The sequence below is a fragment of the Eubalaena glacialis genome, chromosome 9 (assembly GCF_028564815.1).
Source record: "Eubalaena glacialis isolate mEubGla1 chromosome 9, mEubGla1.1.hap2.+ XY, whole genome shotgun sequence".
NCBI classification, from domain to species: Eukaryota; Metazoa; Chordata; class Mammalia; order Artiodactyla; family Balaenidae; genus Eubalaena; species Eubalaena glacialis.
This window is the reverse complement of record NC_083724.1, coordinates 53,523,507-53,539,081: the sequence shown is the minus strand read 5'-3', so window position 1 is coordinate 53,539,081 and position 15,575 is coordinate 53,523,507. Positions and strand designations below refer to the sequence as shown.

Below are 15,575 nucleotides of genomic sequence, written 5' to 3'. Positions count from 1 at the left end.
TAGTTGTTCCCATTGAAGCCATTCTTACTGCAATGGTTGATGCCTGGCATTCCTATGGAATAGTGGGAAGAGGGGACTTCCAGATGCAGTGAGGTAGTAACTTTCAAAGGTAACACAGCTACACACTACTATATATAAAATAGATAACTAATAAGGACCTACTGTATAGCATAGGGAACTCTATTCAATACTCTGTAATGGCCTATATGGGAAAAGAATCTAAAAAAGAGTGAATATATGTACATGCATAACTGATCCACTTTGCTGTACACCTGAAACTAACCCAACATTGTAAATCAACTCCAACAAAAATTAAAAAAAAAAAAAAGGTAACACAGCTAGTGCACTGTGAAAGCAGAGTTGAGACCCAGGTCTGTTACCTGTTTCTTCATCTGTGAAAATAACATCTCCTTCAATGAGTTGTCACAAGAATTAAATGAGGTAACATAAACAAAATGGCGTCTAGGCTGAAACACTACAAAACTCAACATAGAATACGATGTAAATGCAAGTGTTAATTTATTCGCCCAGAAGGCTTCTCTCAGTGTTTGGCACATGGTAGGTGCTCAATAAATGTTAATTTTTCGTTCTTTTTTAAAAGGAAGGCTTTGGTTCCTCTATTTTGGTCAGAATCTGAAAGAGCAATTTATCTTCTAACCATGATAGGAACAAAATGTGTTAGAACTTATTTTTTTCTGAAGAAATTTTTTATGAGTTCAGCATGATCTTACTCTTCCTCTACTGGATAAACTATTTGAAGTCCATTTTATTTTCTGCTGTCTGCACTCTGACAACATGTCTGATACTCTTTAATTAATTAGTTCCCTTCCAGCCCCTGCATGCTGGGACCTGCTGGCCAACTTTGGCACGTCTTCCAAGTTGGTGACCCTTGGGTGCCGCATGTCTGTTTTGTGACTGGTGTAACCTGTCAGCACTTCCCTTTCAGGAGCTTTTTTTTTCAGCTTTTGCGTCTGTTTTCTTCTTCCACGACAGGATCTGGCAGAACCTCATTCTTTTGCAATGGAATTCCAAAGAGCATACTAACTTTCCAATTGCTTTTCTGATTACTGCAAGAATAAAAGAGGTTTAATCCCATATTGAAAGCAAGCTATATAATGACTGTTGACACTGGAACAGCAAACATTGGCAAAGCTATTAAGAGAATAGCAGATTGTGGATAATATTTTATCTTTGCCTAAAGGAGTCTTTAAAGGATATTAAGAGAGGGTGTGTCTATAATAATGCATCAGAAGATATCGACTTTAAGAAAAAATGCTATTTATAGAAGCCATCCTGCAATGGATATGATCACCTTTCCTGAATTCTTCTCATACCCCAGCTGCCATGTTGGGGCAACATGAACACAGGGGGTAGATGAAGACAGAGGAATATCAGTTCTCTCACTCAGCTCCTGCTTCATGAACTTCTCATTCAAGACTAGTTCAGAATTAACCTTCTCTGTGATGTTTTACTCCTCATAGGCAATAATAAGTGATTCTTTACAAATCCCATAGTTCTTTGTAAATATCTGCTTTGGTTTTTTAATGCAAAATCCTTTTAAGTATTTGTTGATATGTTGGTATCTCCCACTATACTGTGAATGCTCTGGACCGCACATGTCTTACTGATCATCTATAGCCCTGACACTTAGTAGACTCTCTGAAATATGGCAAATATTTAATAAATGCTGAATGAATTAATGGTTAATCAAATCCTGAAGAGACATTTTGTTCCATTGGTGATATATCATGGACACAAAGGAAATATCACATTCCAGTCAATTACCACTAGGAGCATTCTGCTGAAGCTTAGCTGTCCCCCAATAGTCTGCAGGAGAAAAGTTGTGAAAGTTCTCCAGTGTCAAGGTGTGTTGAATCTTCTGCAGCCTGGTCACTGACATGGACCCTTAACCAAATAGAACTAAATCTTCCAGTAGGTAACAAGATCATTCTATAGCTAGAAGAGACTGTCAAGCCTTTACTTCAGATGTCTCATTATATGGGTAAGGAAACTGAGCCCTAGGAAAGTAGAGTATCAAGTTCAATTTTATATTGCTATGTGATGGAAGATGTGAGAATAGAACTCATGTATCCTGAACAGAACCGTGCTTTCTTTTTTTATTGTGGTAAAATATACATAACATAAAATTTACCATATTACTCATTTCAAGTATTCAGTTCAGTGGCATTAAGAATATTTACATTGTAGTGAAATATAATCACCACTGTTCATCTCCAGAGCATTTTATCATCCCAAATTGAAATTGTATATCCATTAAATAATAACTTCTCATTCCCCTATCCCCCCAGACCCTGGTACCCACTATTCTACTTTCTGTCTCTATGAATTTGACTACTCTAAGTACCTTGTATAAGTGGAGTCATACAATATTTATCCTTTTGTGTCTGGCTTACTTCACTTAGCAAGTGTCTTCAAGGTTCACCCATGTTATAGCATGTATCAGAATTTTCTTCCTTTTCAAGGCTGAATAATGATCCATTATGTGAAAGTACTGCATTTTTGTTTATCTATTCATCTGTCAATGGGCATCTGGGTCGTTTCCACCTTTTGGCTATTGTGAATGGTACCGTTATGAACACTGGTGTAAAATATCTGTTCAGATACCCACTTTCAATATTTTGGGTAAATATCTACAAATGGAATTTCTGGAGAAGAGTGGTTTCTTGATTATACCATGGTATCTCAAATCCTATACACACTGGAGCCCATACTGATATTAAAATTTGATTTAGCCACCTTTTATTCTAAACATTTACTGGAAAGATGATTGGATCTGGGAAGGGGTTCCAGTTCAATTAAGTTTTTCAAATACATTCTGAGTATCTGCTGTGTGTCAGGCTCTGTGCTAGGTGCTTGGGGTGCACAGGTAGTAAGACACAGTACCAGACTAGTGGACAAGCACAACACATGAGATATAGGCAATATAGGATATACCAAGTAGAAGGGAGGAAAAGAGGAGGGAGTGGTTGATTACAGTGAGTTGTGCACGGGGCATTTAGGGAAGTTGGGCAGTAAAGCCTTCACTTTATTGCCCAAAGGTGAAAGAGATGACACCTAAGTTGGATTTTTGAAGGATAAATAAGAATTCAACAGTAAAATTAAGGTTGAGAAACTGCATACTCAAAAATAAGTGTGTTAAAAGCCATAGTGTATAGTTTAATATGACTCAAGTATAAAATGTGAGAAAAGAAAAAACAGCAGAAAATGAGTCTAGAAAGCTAGACAGAGGCCAGTCATGAAGGTCCTTGAACACTGTGGGGAGGAATTAAATTTTACATTTTACTTTTTAGGCAAGAGGAGCTACTGAAGGATTTTAAGAAAGAACATGACGTGATGAGGATGGTCTCCATGTAGGCTGATCTGAGAGTGTGAAGGGGTCCAGTTAGGAGTAAGGACTGTAACTCTTTGTAACAATCTGAGCAAGAGAGTAAGAAGGTCTAAGCAGAGATGATAAAGAACCTCCAGATGTAGGATTTGATTACTGATTTAACTGATTGTAGGGGAGGAGAGGGAAGTTGGGAGGAAACGTAGTTAAGGATGACTCCAAGGTTACTGACCTGGTAACTGAGCTGTTGGATAGAGCTGTTCATTGGGGTAAGAGACTCAGGATGATCTGGCTTGTGAGTGAGGATAATCAGTTCAGTTTTTGGGAAGGTTGACCAGGAGGTACCCTAAAGGTAGAGAAGATTAGTAAAAGTTGAAAGTTAAAGATATAAAAATTCGGCTCAAAGTGGTCCATATGTAAGAAACAAATTACTCTTGTTACTTTTTCAGCCAGGAATTAATACAGGGAATTAAGTGTTCATAAAATCATCGGAAAGCCCGGAGGAACAGACTCTAAATTGGATTTCCAGGAATAATGCCCAGAAGATGGCTGCAGAAATAATGTGCTGGGAAAGCTACAATCACCATCATAATTAGGAAGCTCAATCAAGTAATCAGGAAGCCACTACTGCCACTGCTGCAACTGCCTCTTGACATATAGGAAGCCAATGACTGGATACTATAAAACTGCTGCAGAGAAACCAAATGCCTCCATGATTGTGCTCGCCAGCAATAATCATCAAAAGCAGCAAATAGATGGCTTTGGCCTCACTTTTGCCTTTCGAAAAGTACACATTTTCTTGATTATGGTGGTGGTTGCACAACTCTGTGAATGTGCTAAAAGCCATCAAATTATACACTTCAAATGGCTGAATTGTATGGCATGTGAATCATATCTCATTAAAGATGTTAAAATATCTTACATGTTTTCTAACTGGCAGAACTTATTCTGTACCCTGAAACCTAGCTGCAAGGGAGTCTGGGAAATGTAATTTTTAGCTTTCCAGCTTTTACTATATGGGAAGATAAAATAGTAAGAGGTTGAAGCGAATGTGGAACAAACAGATCTTTGGTTTCCTTCCAATGGGGGTGGATGAGTTTTCCTAATGAGAGTTTACCAAAAAAGGGAGAAAAGGGAAAGGGCAAATGAAGATCTGGAATGTCAGTACCTCAAGGAATACAGAAAAAAACATCCAAGAAATAAAACTGAAAAAGAATGATCAAGATGGTAAATGAAGAACCAGGGATACACTGTCCTAGAAGCCAAAAGTTGATATTCAAGGAGGGAGGTCAGAGAGGTAATGAATGCAACATCACTTCTTAGGTAAGTAGGCTGGGCAAGTCGCTTAACCTCTTTGATCTCAGTTTCCCCATCTTTAAAATGGGGATGATAACAGTAACATTTGTCCCTCCCACTTAACTTTTCTGAAAGATCAACTGGGACAATACATGTAAAATTGAATTGCAAACTATATATCATTCTATTAACGTTAGTTGTGATTGTTCTTAAAAGTTTATGAATCCTTAACTGCTAATATGTCCCTTAATATTGGGGCATTGTCCTAATATCTAACTAAACAAAAAGTCTTCCTTCCCTAATTTGGTCATTTTATCTCAGAAGAAATGAAGAATGACTGCTCACAGCTACCCATATGCCATCCATGCTTGTCCATGAAGACTGTCATAAAGCATTGTCCTCAGCCAACATCTTACCGTGAAGATCTGAGAACTGATTTACCAATATAAACTAACTACTTCCCACAACAGTTCTCCACAGTCATGGTTACGTGAAAGACAGGTTCACAAAGCCAGCAGACACATGGAGCTTGGCTCTCTCCCACTCAACCCCCTCTGGTCCCCATTCCACCCCTTCCTGCCATTTACCAGCTCTCAAATATCGACAGCCTCTGTGCTTAGGAGTGGGATTCCAATCATTTCACTTCCTAAGGCACTCAGTTGCATTTGTAACACACCAGCTGTTTCTGAGAACACATTCTTAATATAGGAACAGCAAGAAATTCTGCTGTAGCTGTCCCAAGCCATGCTAGAGTGCTACCATGGCAGTAACGTCTTGTGGAAAAATGAAAATCAAAGCTGAATCTTTAAGGAACTTGGCCAGCTTCTCTCTCTGAATGCCTTTTTCACCCTAGGTTTGCTCTCATCACAGGAAGCAGGCCTGGGTGCTCCTTGGAGAACAGGGTCAGGTAAGGTGGATCAGGCCACACTAGAACATAGTGCAGAAAAATCACATAAATCCCAAGCAACATGTCCATGGGGAAGGAAAATCAACAGTGAGAATTCAGAACTGATTAGGCAGCCTACTAGTCAGAAGTCCTAAACAGAGTGGCCATAATGCACCTGCCATTTCAAAGGCCTTTGTTATGAAAAGCAAATTAAAGTGGATTTTTTGGTCTAGAAATATGGATCTGTTTTTTCACTATAGATGGTCAGAACGCACCACTCATCTTAAGGATGACTTGACATTTCTTGTTCTTTTATTAGAGAAAGTATGGTATTTAAGAGCATGGACTTTGGAGTCAGGCTGTCTTGGGTTACTGGATTCCTAGATTTGCTGTTTCCTAGCTATGTAAACTTAAGCAAATTATGTGACTTCCCAGGACTCAGTTTCTTCGTCTTAAGGAAATAATTCACATAAAGTGCTTAGCACAATGATTGGCCCATATTAAGCCAACTACAAATGTAAGCTATTATTAGTATGCCCTAATATCTTTCAAGTCATTAAATTAAATTAATTAATTAATTAATTTATAGTACATAAGACGAGAGGAGCTGCTCTCCTTAAGATTATTAATGTTCTAAACTGGATGGAATGGAAGCAAAATCCTGTCTAATATAATCTTACTTCCAACACTTTCTTTGTGTTACTGTTTGCAAATTGGCATGTCCTTCTGGGGTATTTATCCAAATTGGCAATCTTTCCTGTCTTCTTTGGCAAGGCGAACTTGCTCAATCAAAGAGAATATTGGTAATAGAGAAAGAGAAAATTCATTAGCAACAAGGGATGGGGGAGGTATGACCAACCAACCAACAAGGGATGGTTGACGTTTATCAAGAGATGAAGATCCTCTGTTGTTTTTAACCGTATGAAAAACCAGTGATTTCATCGTATAAAACATATAGACCCCCAAATCTCAGTTGTTTGACATGATAAGACTTTCTTTCTCACCCATGTCAAAGTCCAACACGGGATGGAATGGGAGTATATGTTAAGGGGTGGGGTGGGGAAAAGCACACATTGAGGTCTCTGCTCCACGCTGTCATTTAGGAACCAGGTTCCTTGTGTCCTGTGAGACTCCACATGCTTTAGGACCTCATTCTCCTCTGCACCCATCCAGCGGAAGGGGAAAGAGAGTCTGTTCAGGTCATGGGACCAGATCTGGAATTTGGCCAGAATATAATCATACGGCTCTACTTAACTGCAAGGGAAGCCAGGAAATGTGTTTCCAGAAGGCAAAGGAAACAGGTTTTGCTGAGTCCACTAGAGTGCTAGACCCTCTCCGTTGCTCACGCAGACATTTAGTCTTTGGCTTCTCCTTAAGATCAAATTTCCCTTTGAGATCCCCAAGCTTTTGGTCAGTCCTTCCCAATGGCTCCACATCTTAAACACATCTAACAACCTTGACTGAAATGTTAAAATTTCAAGAAAACTTGATTTTTTTCTTTCAGTATCCCAGATCATGTCTAACAATAAATCTAGTAACAATTTAAACATTATGTATGGAGCTTAAAACTGTAGGCACCGCCTAAACATTAGCGTCAGCTGAGGGAGCGAGGAAAACATTAACGTTAGAGCCCATCATGCTCTTTCAGGATTTGAGATGATCTTTGGGTTCTGAGTAACAGTCTCCCAATGGTACATAAATTTTTATTATTAATAACCACATGTAACTATATACACCTTTAGCCACCTGGTCCTCATAAACGCTGCCAGGAACAGCTCATTGCAGCTCAGGGGCCCCTCCCACACTCGAGGAGGTGCAGAAGCAAATGAGCGTCTCCATGTATCTTCCACCCTTAGGGAAGCCAGAGCAACACAGACACAAGAGGAATAGTGAACTGAACTCAGACAGGATCTTCAAGTTCAAGGACAGGGCACTGTGAGGAAGGACAATGAAGCCTGTGGATCTCCACGTCCCAGAGCCGGTGCTAGAGGCAAACTGGACAACCAACCTGGCTCAACATTTCAAATGCCCATCACCTCCTTTCCACTTCAGAAAGTGACTTTCTTGTGGTTTTGCTACCTAAGTGGGTACCCAGCTGAGTGGCAAATATCCAGATCCTCAAGGGAGCTGAATTCCTATCTGAGAACAACCAGGGCAGGGGATAGTCACCTAGCCCTCCCCTACTGTGCCCCCATTTGACAGCCCCCCTCAGGACTCACCTAATGCCAGTTCTACTTTTCTTAGCCAAGATGCACCCAATTTTAAGTGAAAGGAATCAACAAGAGAGACAAGCCTTTGTAGGGAGCTTCTGTTTTTGCTAACAGCAATCCCCTCTCCGGATCCCAACCAGATTGTCTTATGGTTTCTTCCCCTGCAAATCCAGTCGTTTCTGGGCCTAATATCTGAACTCTCTCTGTCCTGTCCACTGTCTGGGGAGTGGCTATGCAGACTCTTTTAATGACACATTGAAGTTACCGCCCCTCCCCCATCACCATCGCCAAGTCTCTAAGAGCCTGAGTGTGTTGTGTGCTTATGTGCAGACAGAAAATGAGAGAGGCTGAGGCCGTTCAGCCCAGCCTGCCTTTGTCGGTGCTGCAGTGCAGAGAGAGCCTGCAGTTACTGGGGTAGCCAGCCTCCGCAGCCCCTGACATGCTCTGCTCCTCTACGAGACAGTAATACATTACAGGTGTTATAACTTTTCCTCAGAATCAGACTGCCTGGGGAACTGTAAATCTAAATCATGGCTGCCCTCAGGAAACCTGTCGGCCTGTAAACACAGTGAAATGAGTGAGATAAAAGCATCTGAGGGAGAAAATGAATTTCTGGCATCCCACTGAAGTCTATTTCATTTTTACAGTCTGGTCACCCCCCTGTGGCAGAGGCAGTGCCTGGGAGGGACAGGTTGCCTCCTGACTGACAGCTGACAAGCGTGGCTCCTCCTGGGAGCCTTGGCTCCGGGCTCTCATCAAGAGACAAGAGCTGCTGTAGATTCTGAGTGTCCCCGGCACAGCTCAGAGTGCCACCTAAGACGCCGCCAAGGCCATGGCAGGTTTTCTTTTTGGGAGGCTGGGCCTGTCTGAGCAGGTATTCGAAATCAAGGCCATTAGCATGTGAGGTGGGATGTGTGAAAGGGAAGAGAGGGGACAAGAAAGGAAGGTAAGGGGGAGAATGATGGAAAGAGGAAGAGAAGTGACTCCCCACAGAATGCACAGATGCTGGAATTTCAGGGTGCACAGTCCCAGGCACCTGCAGAAAGGCGGCAGCCGGCCGAACACTGCTCAGGGCAGTAAGCGCCTCCCCCGGGCTGCAGCAAGCATAAAGCCAGAGCCAGGAAGTCATATCATCATCATCATCATCATCATCATCATCATCATCATTATAATTTTAGCGTGACAACCTGAATGTCACAACAGCCAAACCAGAATCTTCAGCTCTCAATGGAGAAGAGAGTCCAAAAGCTCTCACCAGAGAGAACAATGGGTCACTCTGAATGGAGGAAATTATTTCCCTCTGATTTTCAAAATAAACTTCCCTCTGATTTCATTAATGTGAATTTTTACTATAAATTCAACCATATTGCCTTTTGTGACATGGACCATTGATTGATTGATTGATTGATTAAATGGCTAACTGAGGTCAGGGTAGAGGAGTTAGTTCAGTATCCTCCCTATTTTGTATGGACGCAATGCCAAAGACAATAATGAACCAGAATTACTTCTCCTATTCCCATGGAATTCTACATAGAAATCTGAAAACTATTTTCAAATTCTTAGTAAATCCCCCAAACTCACATTTTACATGCTTTGGCAATGACTGCAAAACTGCAAAGTCCTGTTTTTAGAAAATCACCTCAACTGGTTTGTAGTGTAAATAGTATTTTAAAGAGTCGGAAATAATGTCTTGATATTTCAACTTCCAGATTGTTGCTATAGAAGCAGTAAGAGTGCAGTGGATTCCAGCCTAGAATCCAGAGCCAGACTGTCTTGGAGCAAATGCCCAATTTTCTACTTACTAAATGTGTAATCTTTGGCAAGTATCTTAACATCTCTGTGCTTCAGTTTTCTCATCTGTCAAATGGGCATAATAATTGTTGTGTCCTCAAGACTGTGTGAGGTTTGAGTTGAAACATATAAAATAGATAGGACAGAATCTGGTATATAGCAGGCAATAAATACTATCATTTGTATTGGAAGTGAAGTGTCTAGTTAATTATGATACATGGCTTTTCATCTAAACAAATGTTTTTTGCCTAATAATACTGTTAAGAAATAGGTGTGTGTGGGTCTGAAATTTATGCGATATCCATAATGCCTTTAGCCAGCAATGATCTTCCCCTGCAGACACCTTCAAAGCTGGGAGAAATTTTATTCATTCCTGGTGGTCCTGCTCCAGTGGAACCCCCTCCCTGCTGCCTTCCTGGACTGCTCCAGGCAGCCTCAGCGACTTCCTCCCTTATCCTCCAATGTCTCTTTGCACATTCCCAGAACAGAATGTTCCAGAATGGGACCAGATTCTCTAGCACCCAGCAGAGCAGGAATTCCATCCGGTGCATGTGTATATTCCCAGGGCCTTCCATGGAGGAGGAAAGAGGAGAGAAGCTATAGAGGGAAGACCCTTCTCAGGGAAAGGTCAACCAATGGATCAAAGACCTTATTGATGATTCTAGAGAGAGCTAGAATGATAAGTCAAGGTCTTGATAGCTACTTTCCTAGATGATTCAATAATTTTTTTTGTATCCCTCAGAAGACAACATGCTTATATCATAACAGATTAAAACTGAATACATCTTAAAAACATACCCAGTTTTCACATTTGGTTTCATGCTATCTTGCCCCAAACTGCAAGGACAATTTTTCCCACTACAGAGATGATGCTACTGAGGATTACACCTAAAATAATTATTCCGGTCACAAAGAACATGGCAGTCTGACTCCAGATCCTATACCCTTCTCACCATACCTCTAAGTTAATATTTATTTTTCTGAGTATGGATTAGAAATAAAATTAGAGCATATGCAAACTTCCATTTCTAATATGGGGAAGACAAAACTCATTTTTGTCTCCCGGGACCATTTGACCATTCAAATTCCTTTTAAATTCAACTTGTTTCTCCAATTTCTTCTAATACTTATAAACATGCAGTTTCTAAAGCAAAAGAGCGTTTTCAGCCAGAAGAGAAAGCCTAGGTAATAATAATGAGAGCTAATATTATGAAACACTTATAGGTGCCAGAGTCTGTTCTAAGTGTTTCCCATGGATGAATCATTTAAACCTCAGGTATTCTTTTATATGGGACCATCAAACTTGTATTAAGGTAATTATAATTTGTCTTTATTTCCATGATCATGTTCCATGTCACATATTTTCAAATGCTTCAGTGCACCAACACAGCAATGGAAGTGTCCTTCAGTTATCATCTCAAGGTTCCTTGCTGACAAGAGTAGTGTTTCTCAGAGTGGTGAGTAGGATTAGATTTACAGACATCACAGAATTGTCACCTCCAACACATTGCTTGGTCTGAAAGTTATTTTCTATTTATTCTACAAGTGAAACCATGGGAAAGGTGAAATAAATGACTGAAACCATCCAGGGATCTTTCCCTTGGTCTTCAGGAACTAATATTAATTCCAGGTACATGTTCAAATGAATGAGCAAATATGTCATTGGGACAGAAGCTGAGAACACACAGTGTCTGGGCAATGTTTTTCTTTCTCTCCTTTTCTCTCTTGTTCATTTCCTGTCCACTCTCTATGGCTTTCTCCCTTTCCCCATTCTTGGTGCCATGAATCAAAATCCTTCCTATATTTCAACTATAAAATTGATGGTGGGGAGTCTTCTGAGAAATTTCTTTCTTCGCATTCTTCTCACAGAAAAGACAGAGCGGGGTGGGGAGAGAGATGTTACGTCATATCAGGCAAGTGTCTGAAACTTCAGATCAGACCAGTTCCCACAATCTGCAGAAATATCGTTCCAGCAAGTGTTCTCTTCCCTCCAAATCCATTTTCCCATCCACGATTAGAATCAATTGCCAACAGATTGTAATTTCTGAGAACATGCAAAGAGCAAATCTTGTAAAGCTGGTAAAAGTAGTTCCCAGTAAGTCTTCATAGGGCAAGGCGTTGGTCCAGAACTGCTATCGACTTTCTCTGAAATATATGGGAAGGGAAGCACCAGGAGATGATGGAATTCTGTGCAAACTGCTGGAAATAAAATGCAAATGGAGTTACCATGATTGTCTTTTTTTTTTTTCCAAGTAAGCACTGCTTTTATTTTATTTTTAACCTTTTTTTGAATTTTATTTTATTTATTTTTTTATATACAGCAGGTTCTTATTAGTCATCCATTTTATACACATCAGTGTATACATGTCAATCCCAGTCTCCCAATTCATCACACCACCACCACCCCCATCCCTGCTTTCCCCCCTTGATGTCCATACGTTTGTTCTCTACATCTGTGTCTCTATTTCTGCCCTGCAAACCAGTTGATCTGTACCATTTTTCTAGGTTCCACATATATGTGTTAATATACGATATTTGTTTTTCTCTTTCTGACTTACTTCACTCTGTATCACAGTCTCTAGATTCATCCATGTCTCAACAAATGACCCAATTTCGTTCCTTTTTATGGCTGAGTAATATTCCATTGTATATATGTACCACATCTTCTTTATCCATTTGTCTGTCGATGGGCATTTAGGTTGGTTCTATGACCTCGCTATTGTAAATAGTGCTGCAATGAACATTGGGGTGCATGTGTCTTTTTGAATTATGGTTTTCTCTGGGTATATGCCCAGTAGTGGGATTGCTGGGTCATTTGGTAATTCTATTTTAGTTTTTTAAGGAACCTCCATACTGCTCTCCATAGTGGCTGTATCAATTTACATTCCCACCAACAGTGCAAGAGGGTTCCCTTTTCTCCATACCCTCTCCAGCATTTGTTGTTTGTAGATTTTCTGATGATGCCCATTCTAACTGGTGTGAGGCGATACGTCATTGTAGTTTTGATTTGCATTTCTCTAATAATTAGTGATGTTGAGCAACTTTTCATGTGCTTCTTGGCCATCTGTATGTCTTCTTTGGAGAAATGCCTATTTAGGTCTTCTGCCCATTTTTTGATTGGGTTGTTTGTTTTTTTAATATTGAGCTGCATGAGCTGTTTACATATTTTGGAGATTAATCCTTTGTCCGTTGATTCGTTTGCAAATATTTTCTCCCATTCTGAGGGTTGTCTTTTCATCTTGTTTGTAGTTTCCTTTGCTTTGCAAAAGCTTTTAAGTTTCATTAGGTCCCATTTGTTTATTTTTGTTTTTATTTCCATTACTCTAGGAGGTGGATCAAAAAAGATCTTGCTGTGATTTATGTCATAGAGTGTTCTGCCTATGTTTTCCTCTAAGAGTTTGATAGTGTCTGGCCTTACATTTAGGTCTTTAATCCATTTTGAGTTTATTTTTGTGTATGGTGTTAGGGAGTGTTCTAATTTCATTCTTTTACATGTAGCTGTCCAGTTTTCCCAGCACCACTTATTGAAGAGACTGTCTTTTCTCCATTGTATATCCTTGCTTCCTTTGTCATAAATTAGTTGACCATAGGTGCGTGGTTTATCTCCGGGCTTTCTATCCTGTTCCATTGATCTATATTTCTGTTTTTGTGCCAGTACCATATTGGCTTGATTACTGTAGCTTTGTAGTATAGTCTGAAGTTAGGGAATCTGATTCCTCCAGCTCCGTTTTTTTTCCGTCATGACTGCTTTGGCTCTTTGGGGTCTTTTGCGTCTCCATACAAATTTTAAGATTTTTTGTTCTAGTTCTGTAAAAATGTCACTGGTAATTTGATAGGGATTGCATTGAATCTGTAGATTGTTTTGGGTAGTATAGTCATTTTCACAATATTGATTCTTCCAATCCAAGAACATGGTATATCTCTCCATCTGTTTGTGTCATCTTTGATTTATTTCATCAGTGTCTTATAGTTTTCTGAGTACAGGTCTTTTACCTCCTTAGGCAGGTTTATTCCTAGGTATTTTATTCTTTTTGTTGCAATGGTGAATGGGATTATTTCCTTAATTTCTCTTTCTGATCTTTCGTTGTTAGTGTGCAGGAATGCAAGAGATTTCTGTGCATTAATTTTGCATCCTGCAACTTTACCAAATTCATTGATCAGCTCTAGTAGTTTTCCAGTGGCATCTTTAGGATTCTCTATGTATAGTATCATGTCATCTGCAAACAGTGACAGTTTTACTTCTTCTTTTCCAATTTGGATTCCTTTTATTTCTTTTTCTTCTCTGATTGCTGTGGCTAGGACTTCCAAAACTACGTTGAATAATAGTTGTGAGAGTGGGAAATCTTGTCTTGTTCCTGACCTTAGTGGAAATGGTTTCAGTTTTTCACCATTGAGAACAATGTTGGCTGTGGGTTTGTCATATGTGGCCTTTATTATGTTGAGGTAGGTTCCCTCTATGCCCACTTTCTGGAGAGTTTTTATCATAAATGGGTGTTGAATTTTGTCAAAAGCTTTTTCTGCATCTATTGAGATGATCATATGGTTTTTATTCTTCAATTTGTTAATATGGTGTATCACATTGATTGCTTTGCGTATATTGAAGAATCCTTGCATCCCTGGGATAAATCCCACTTGATCATCGTGATGATTATCTTTCTTATTTTAAATTATTCATTTGTAAAGACAAGTTTGCTCTTAAAGGCTGGCAGATTTTCATGATTCGCTTAAAAGCTTTGACACTGGACACTTCATTTAATATCTTATCCTTGTTTTATGTCTTCCACAGTGCTTTATGGGGAGCACTGCAGTGCACAGATGCTTGACACACAATTCGAGGATGGGTGGAAGAAAGAAAGAAGAAAAGATCACTTTTTTGACTCTGGTTCCAAGGATGGCAAAAGGAACATAAAAGAAACATGTCAAAATCTGCAATAATCTGAAGTCAAACAATAAATGCTGTTCAAGGGTCAACTTAGCCCTAAATATAGAACGTACAGTATTCAAGTCAACATCACAAGTTTTTCCTTGGAATTTTTAATCAGAATAAATCTACAGCTGAACACCTCAAGATGTGGTGTTTGAGATCCTGATGAAAAGCTTATAGGCAGATGTTACGGTTTTTCAGGTCAAAAGCAATATTTTTTTGTTTCTTCATTGTTGAAAAAAGAATCTGCCTTTAATATTTTTGAAGTCTGATAGGAAAAGTGTGTTTTTAAAACGTGTCTCTACCTTTAGAGAAACCAGACACTAATGGCTTTAAAGTAATTCTTACACACTTTAGAATAAATGACATTCTTAAAAAATGTCTGACTTGGTATTTACACGTATTCATATTCCCCAGGCTTCCTGTCTAGTTTGTCAATGCTTGCATACGTCCATAAGAAGAATGCTTTAAAAGGAGAAAAATTGCAGTGCCGGACAATGTAGAAATGGCACAATGAGGCCCCTCCTTCTCTCTTACCTAGGCACCCGCACCAAAGTTAATGGAATCTATCTTTATACCAGTGGCTTTTTCTGAGTTTGAATTGACGAACTCCATGAAATTGAAGCTGGGGCTAGCCCTTAGTCTGTCGATTTCTGTCTCAGTCTCATAAATGCCAAGGGACGTCCTAATTAACAGAGTGGCACACAATCAGCGTGTGCTGGAACTGGCAGAAGGCAGACGTGCCCTCTGACCGGCGGCGGTCCAGGCTGCTGGGACCTATGGGGGCTGTCTCACACACATTTGGCAGCATTTCCAGGGTTTGATATCACTTGCAGGGGTCTGCTCCGTCAATCCTGAACGGCAGATTCAGAGTGTAGGCCGAGAGACCAGGCAGCGCCAACCTGCACACCTTCCAGCTGGAGGAGCAGGGATTCGGGAATATAGAGTGTGCCCCCCACCCCCAGGCTTTAAATGCACAGGGGCAAGAGGGGGAAGATAGGGGGCATCCTCTGCTCCTGCTCAGCCTGCAGTACAGAAGCTTCCCAGATCCTTCATCTAAGTAGCTTGTTCTTGGCAGATCAGGAGTCCCAGAGCGCCCGTGTTCTTCTAATCTGTTGCTCA

General features: G+C 40.1%; 1 long non-coding RNA gene across 2 annotated transcripts in view; it reads right to left on the bottom strand.

The window, feature by feature from the left end:
- Positions 1 to 15,575, bottom strand: part of LOC133098417 (uncharacterized) — a 374,765-nt gene that overhangs the window by 314,580 nt on the left and 44,610 nt on the right. The window contains exon 1 of one of the 2 annotated variants that reach the window (XR_009702138.1): positions 3,579 to 3,674. The exons of the other annotated variant lie outside the window; for it this stretch is intronic. This is a non-coding gene — a long non-coding RNA (uncharacterized LOC133098417). Of the gene's footprint in view, positions 1 to 3,578; positions 3,675 to 15,575 lie in introns of those variants that run through there. 2 annotated transcript variants of the gene reach the window in all.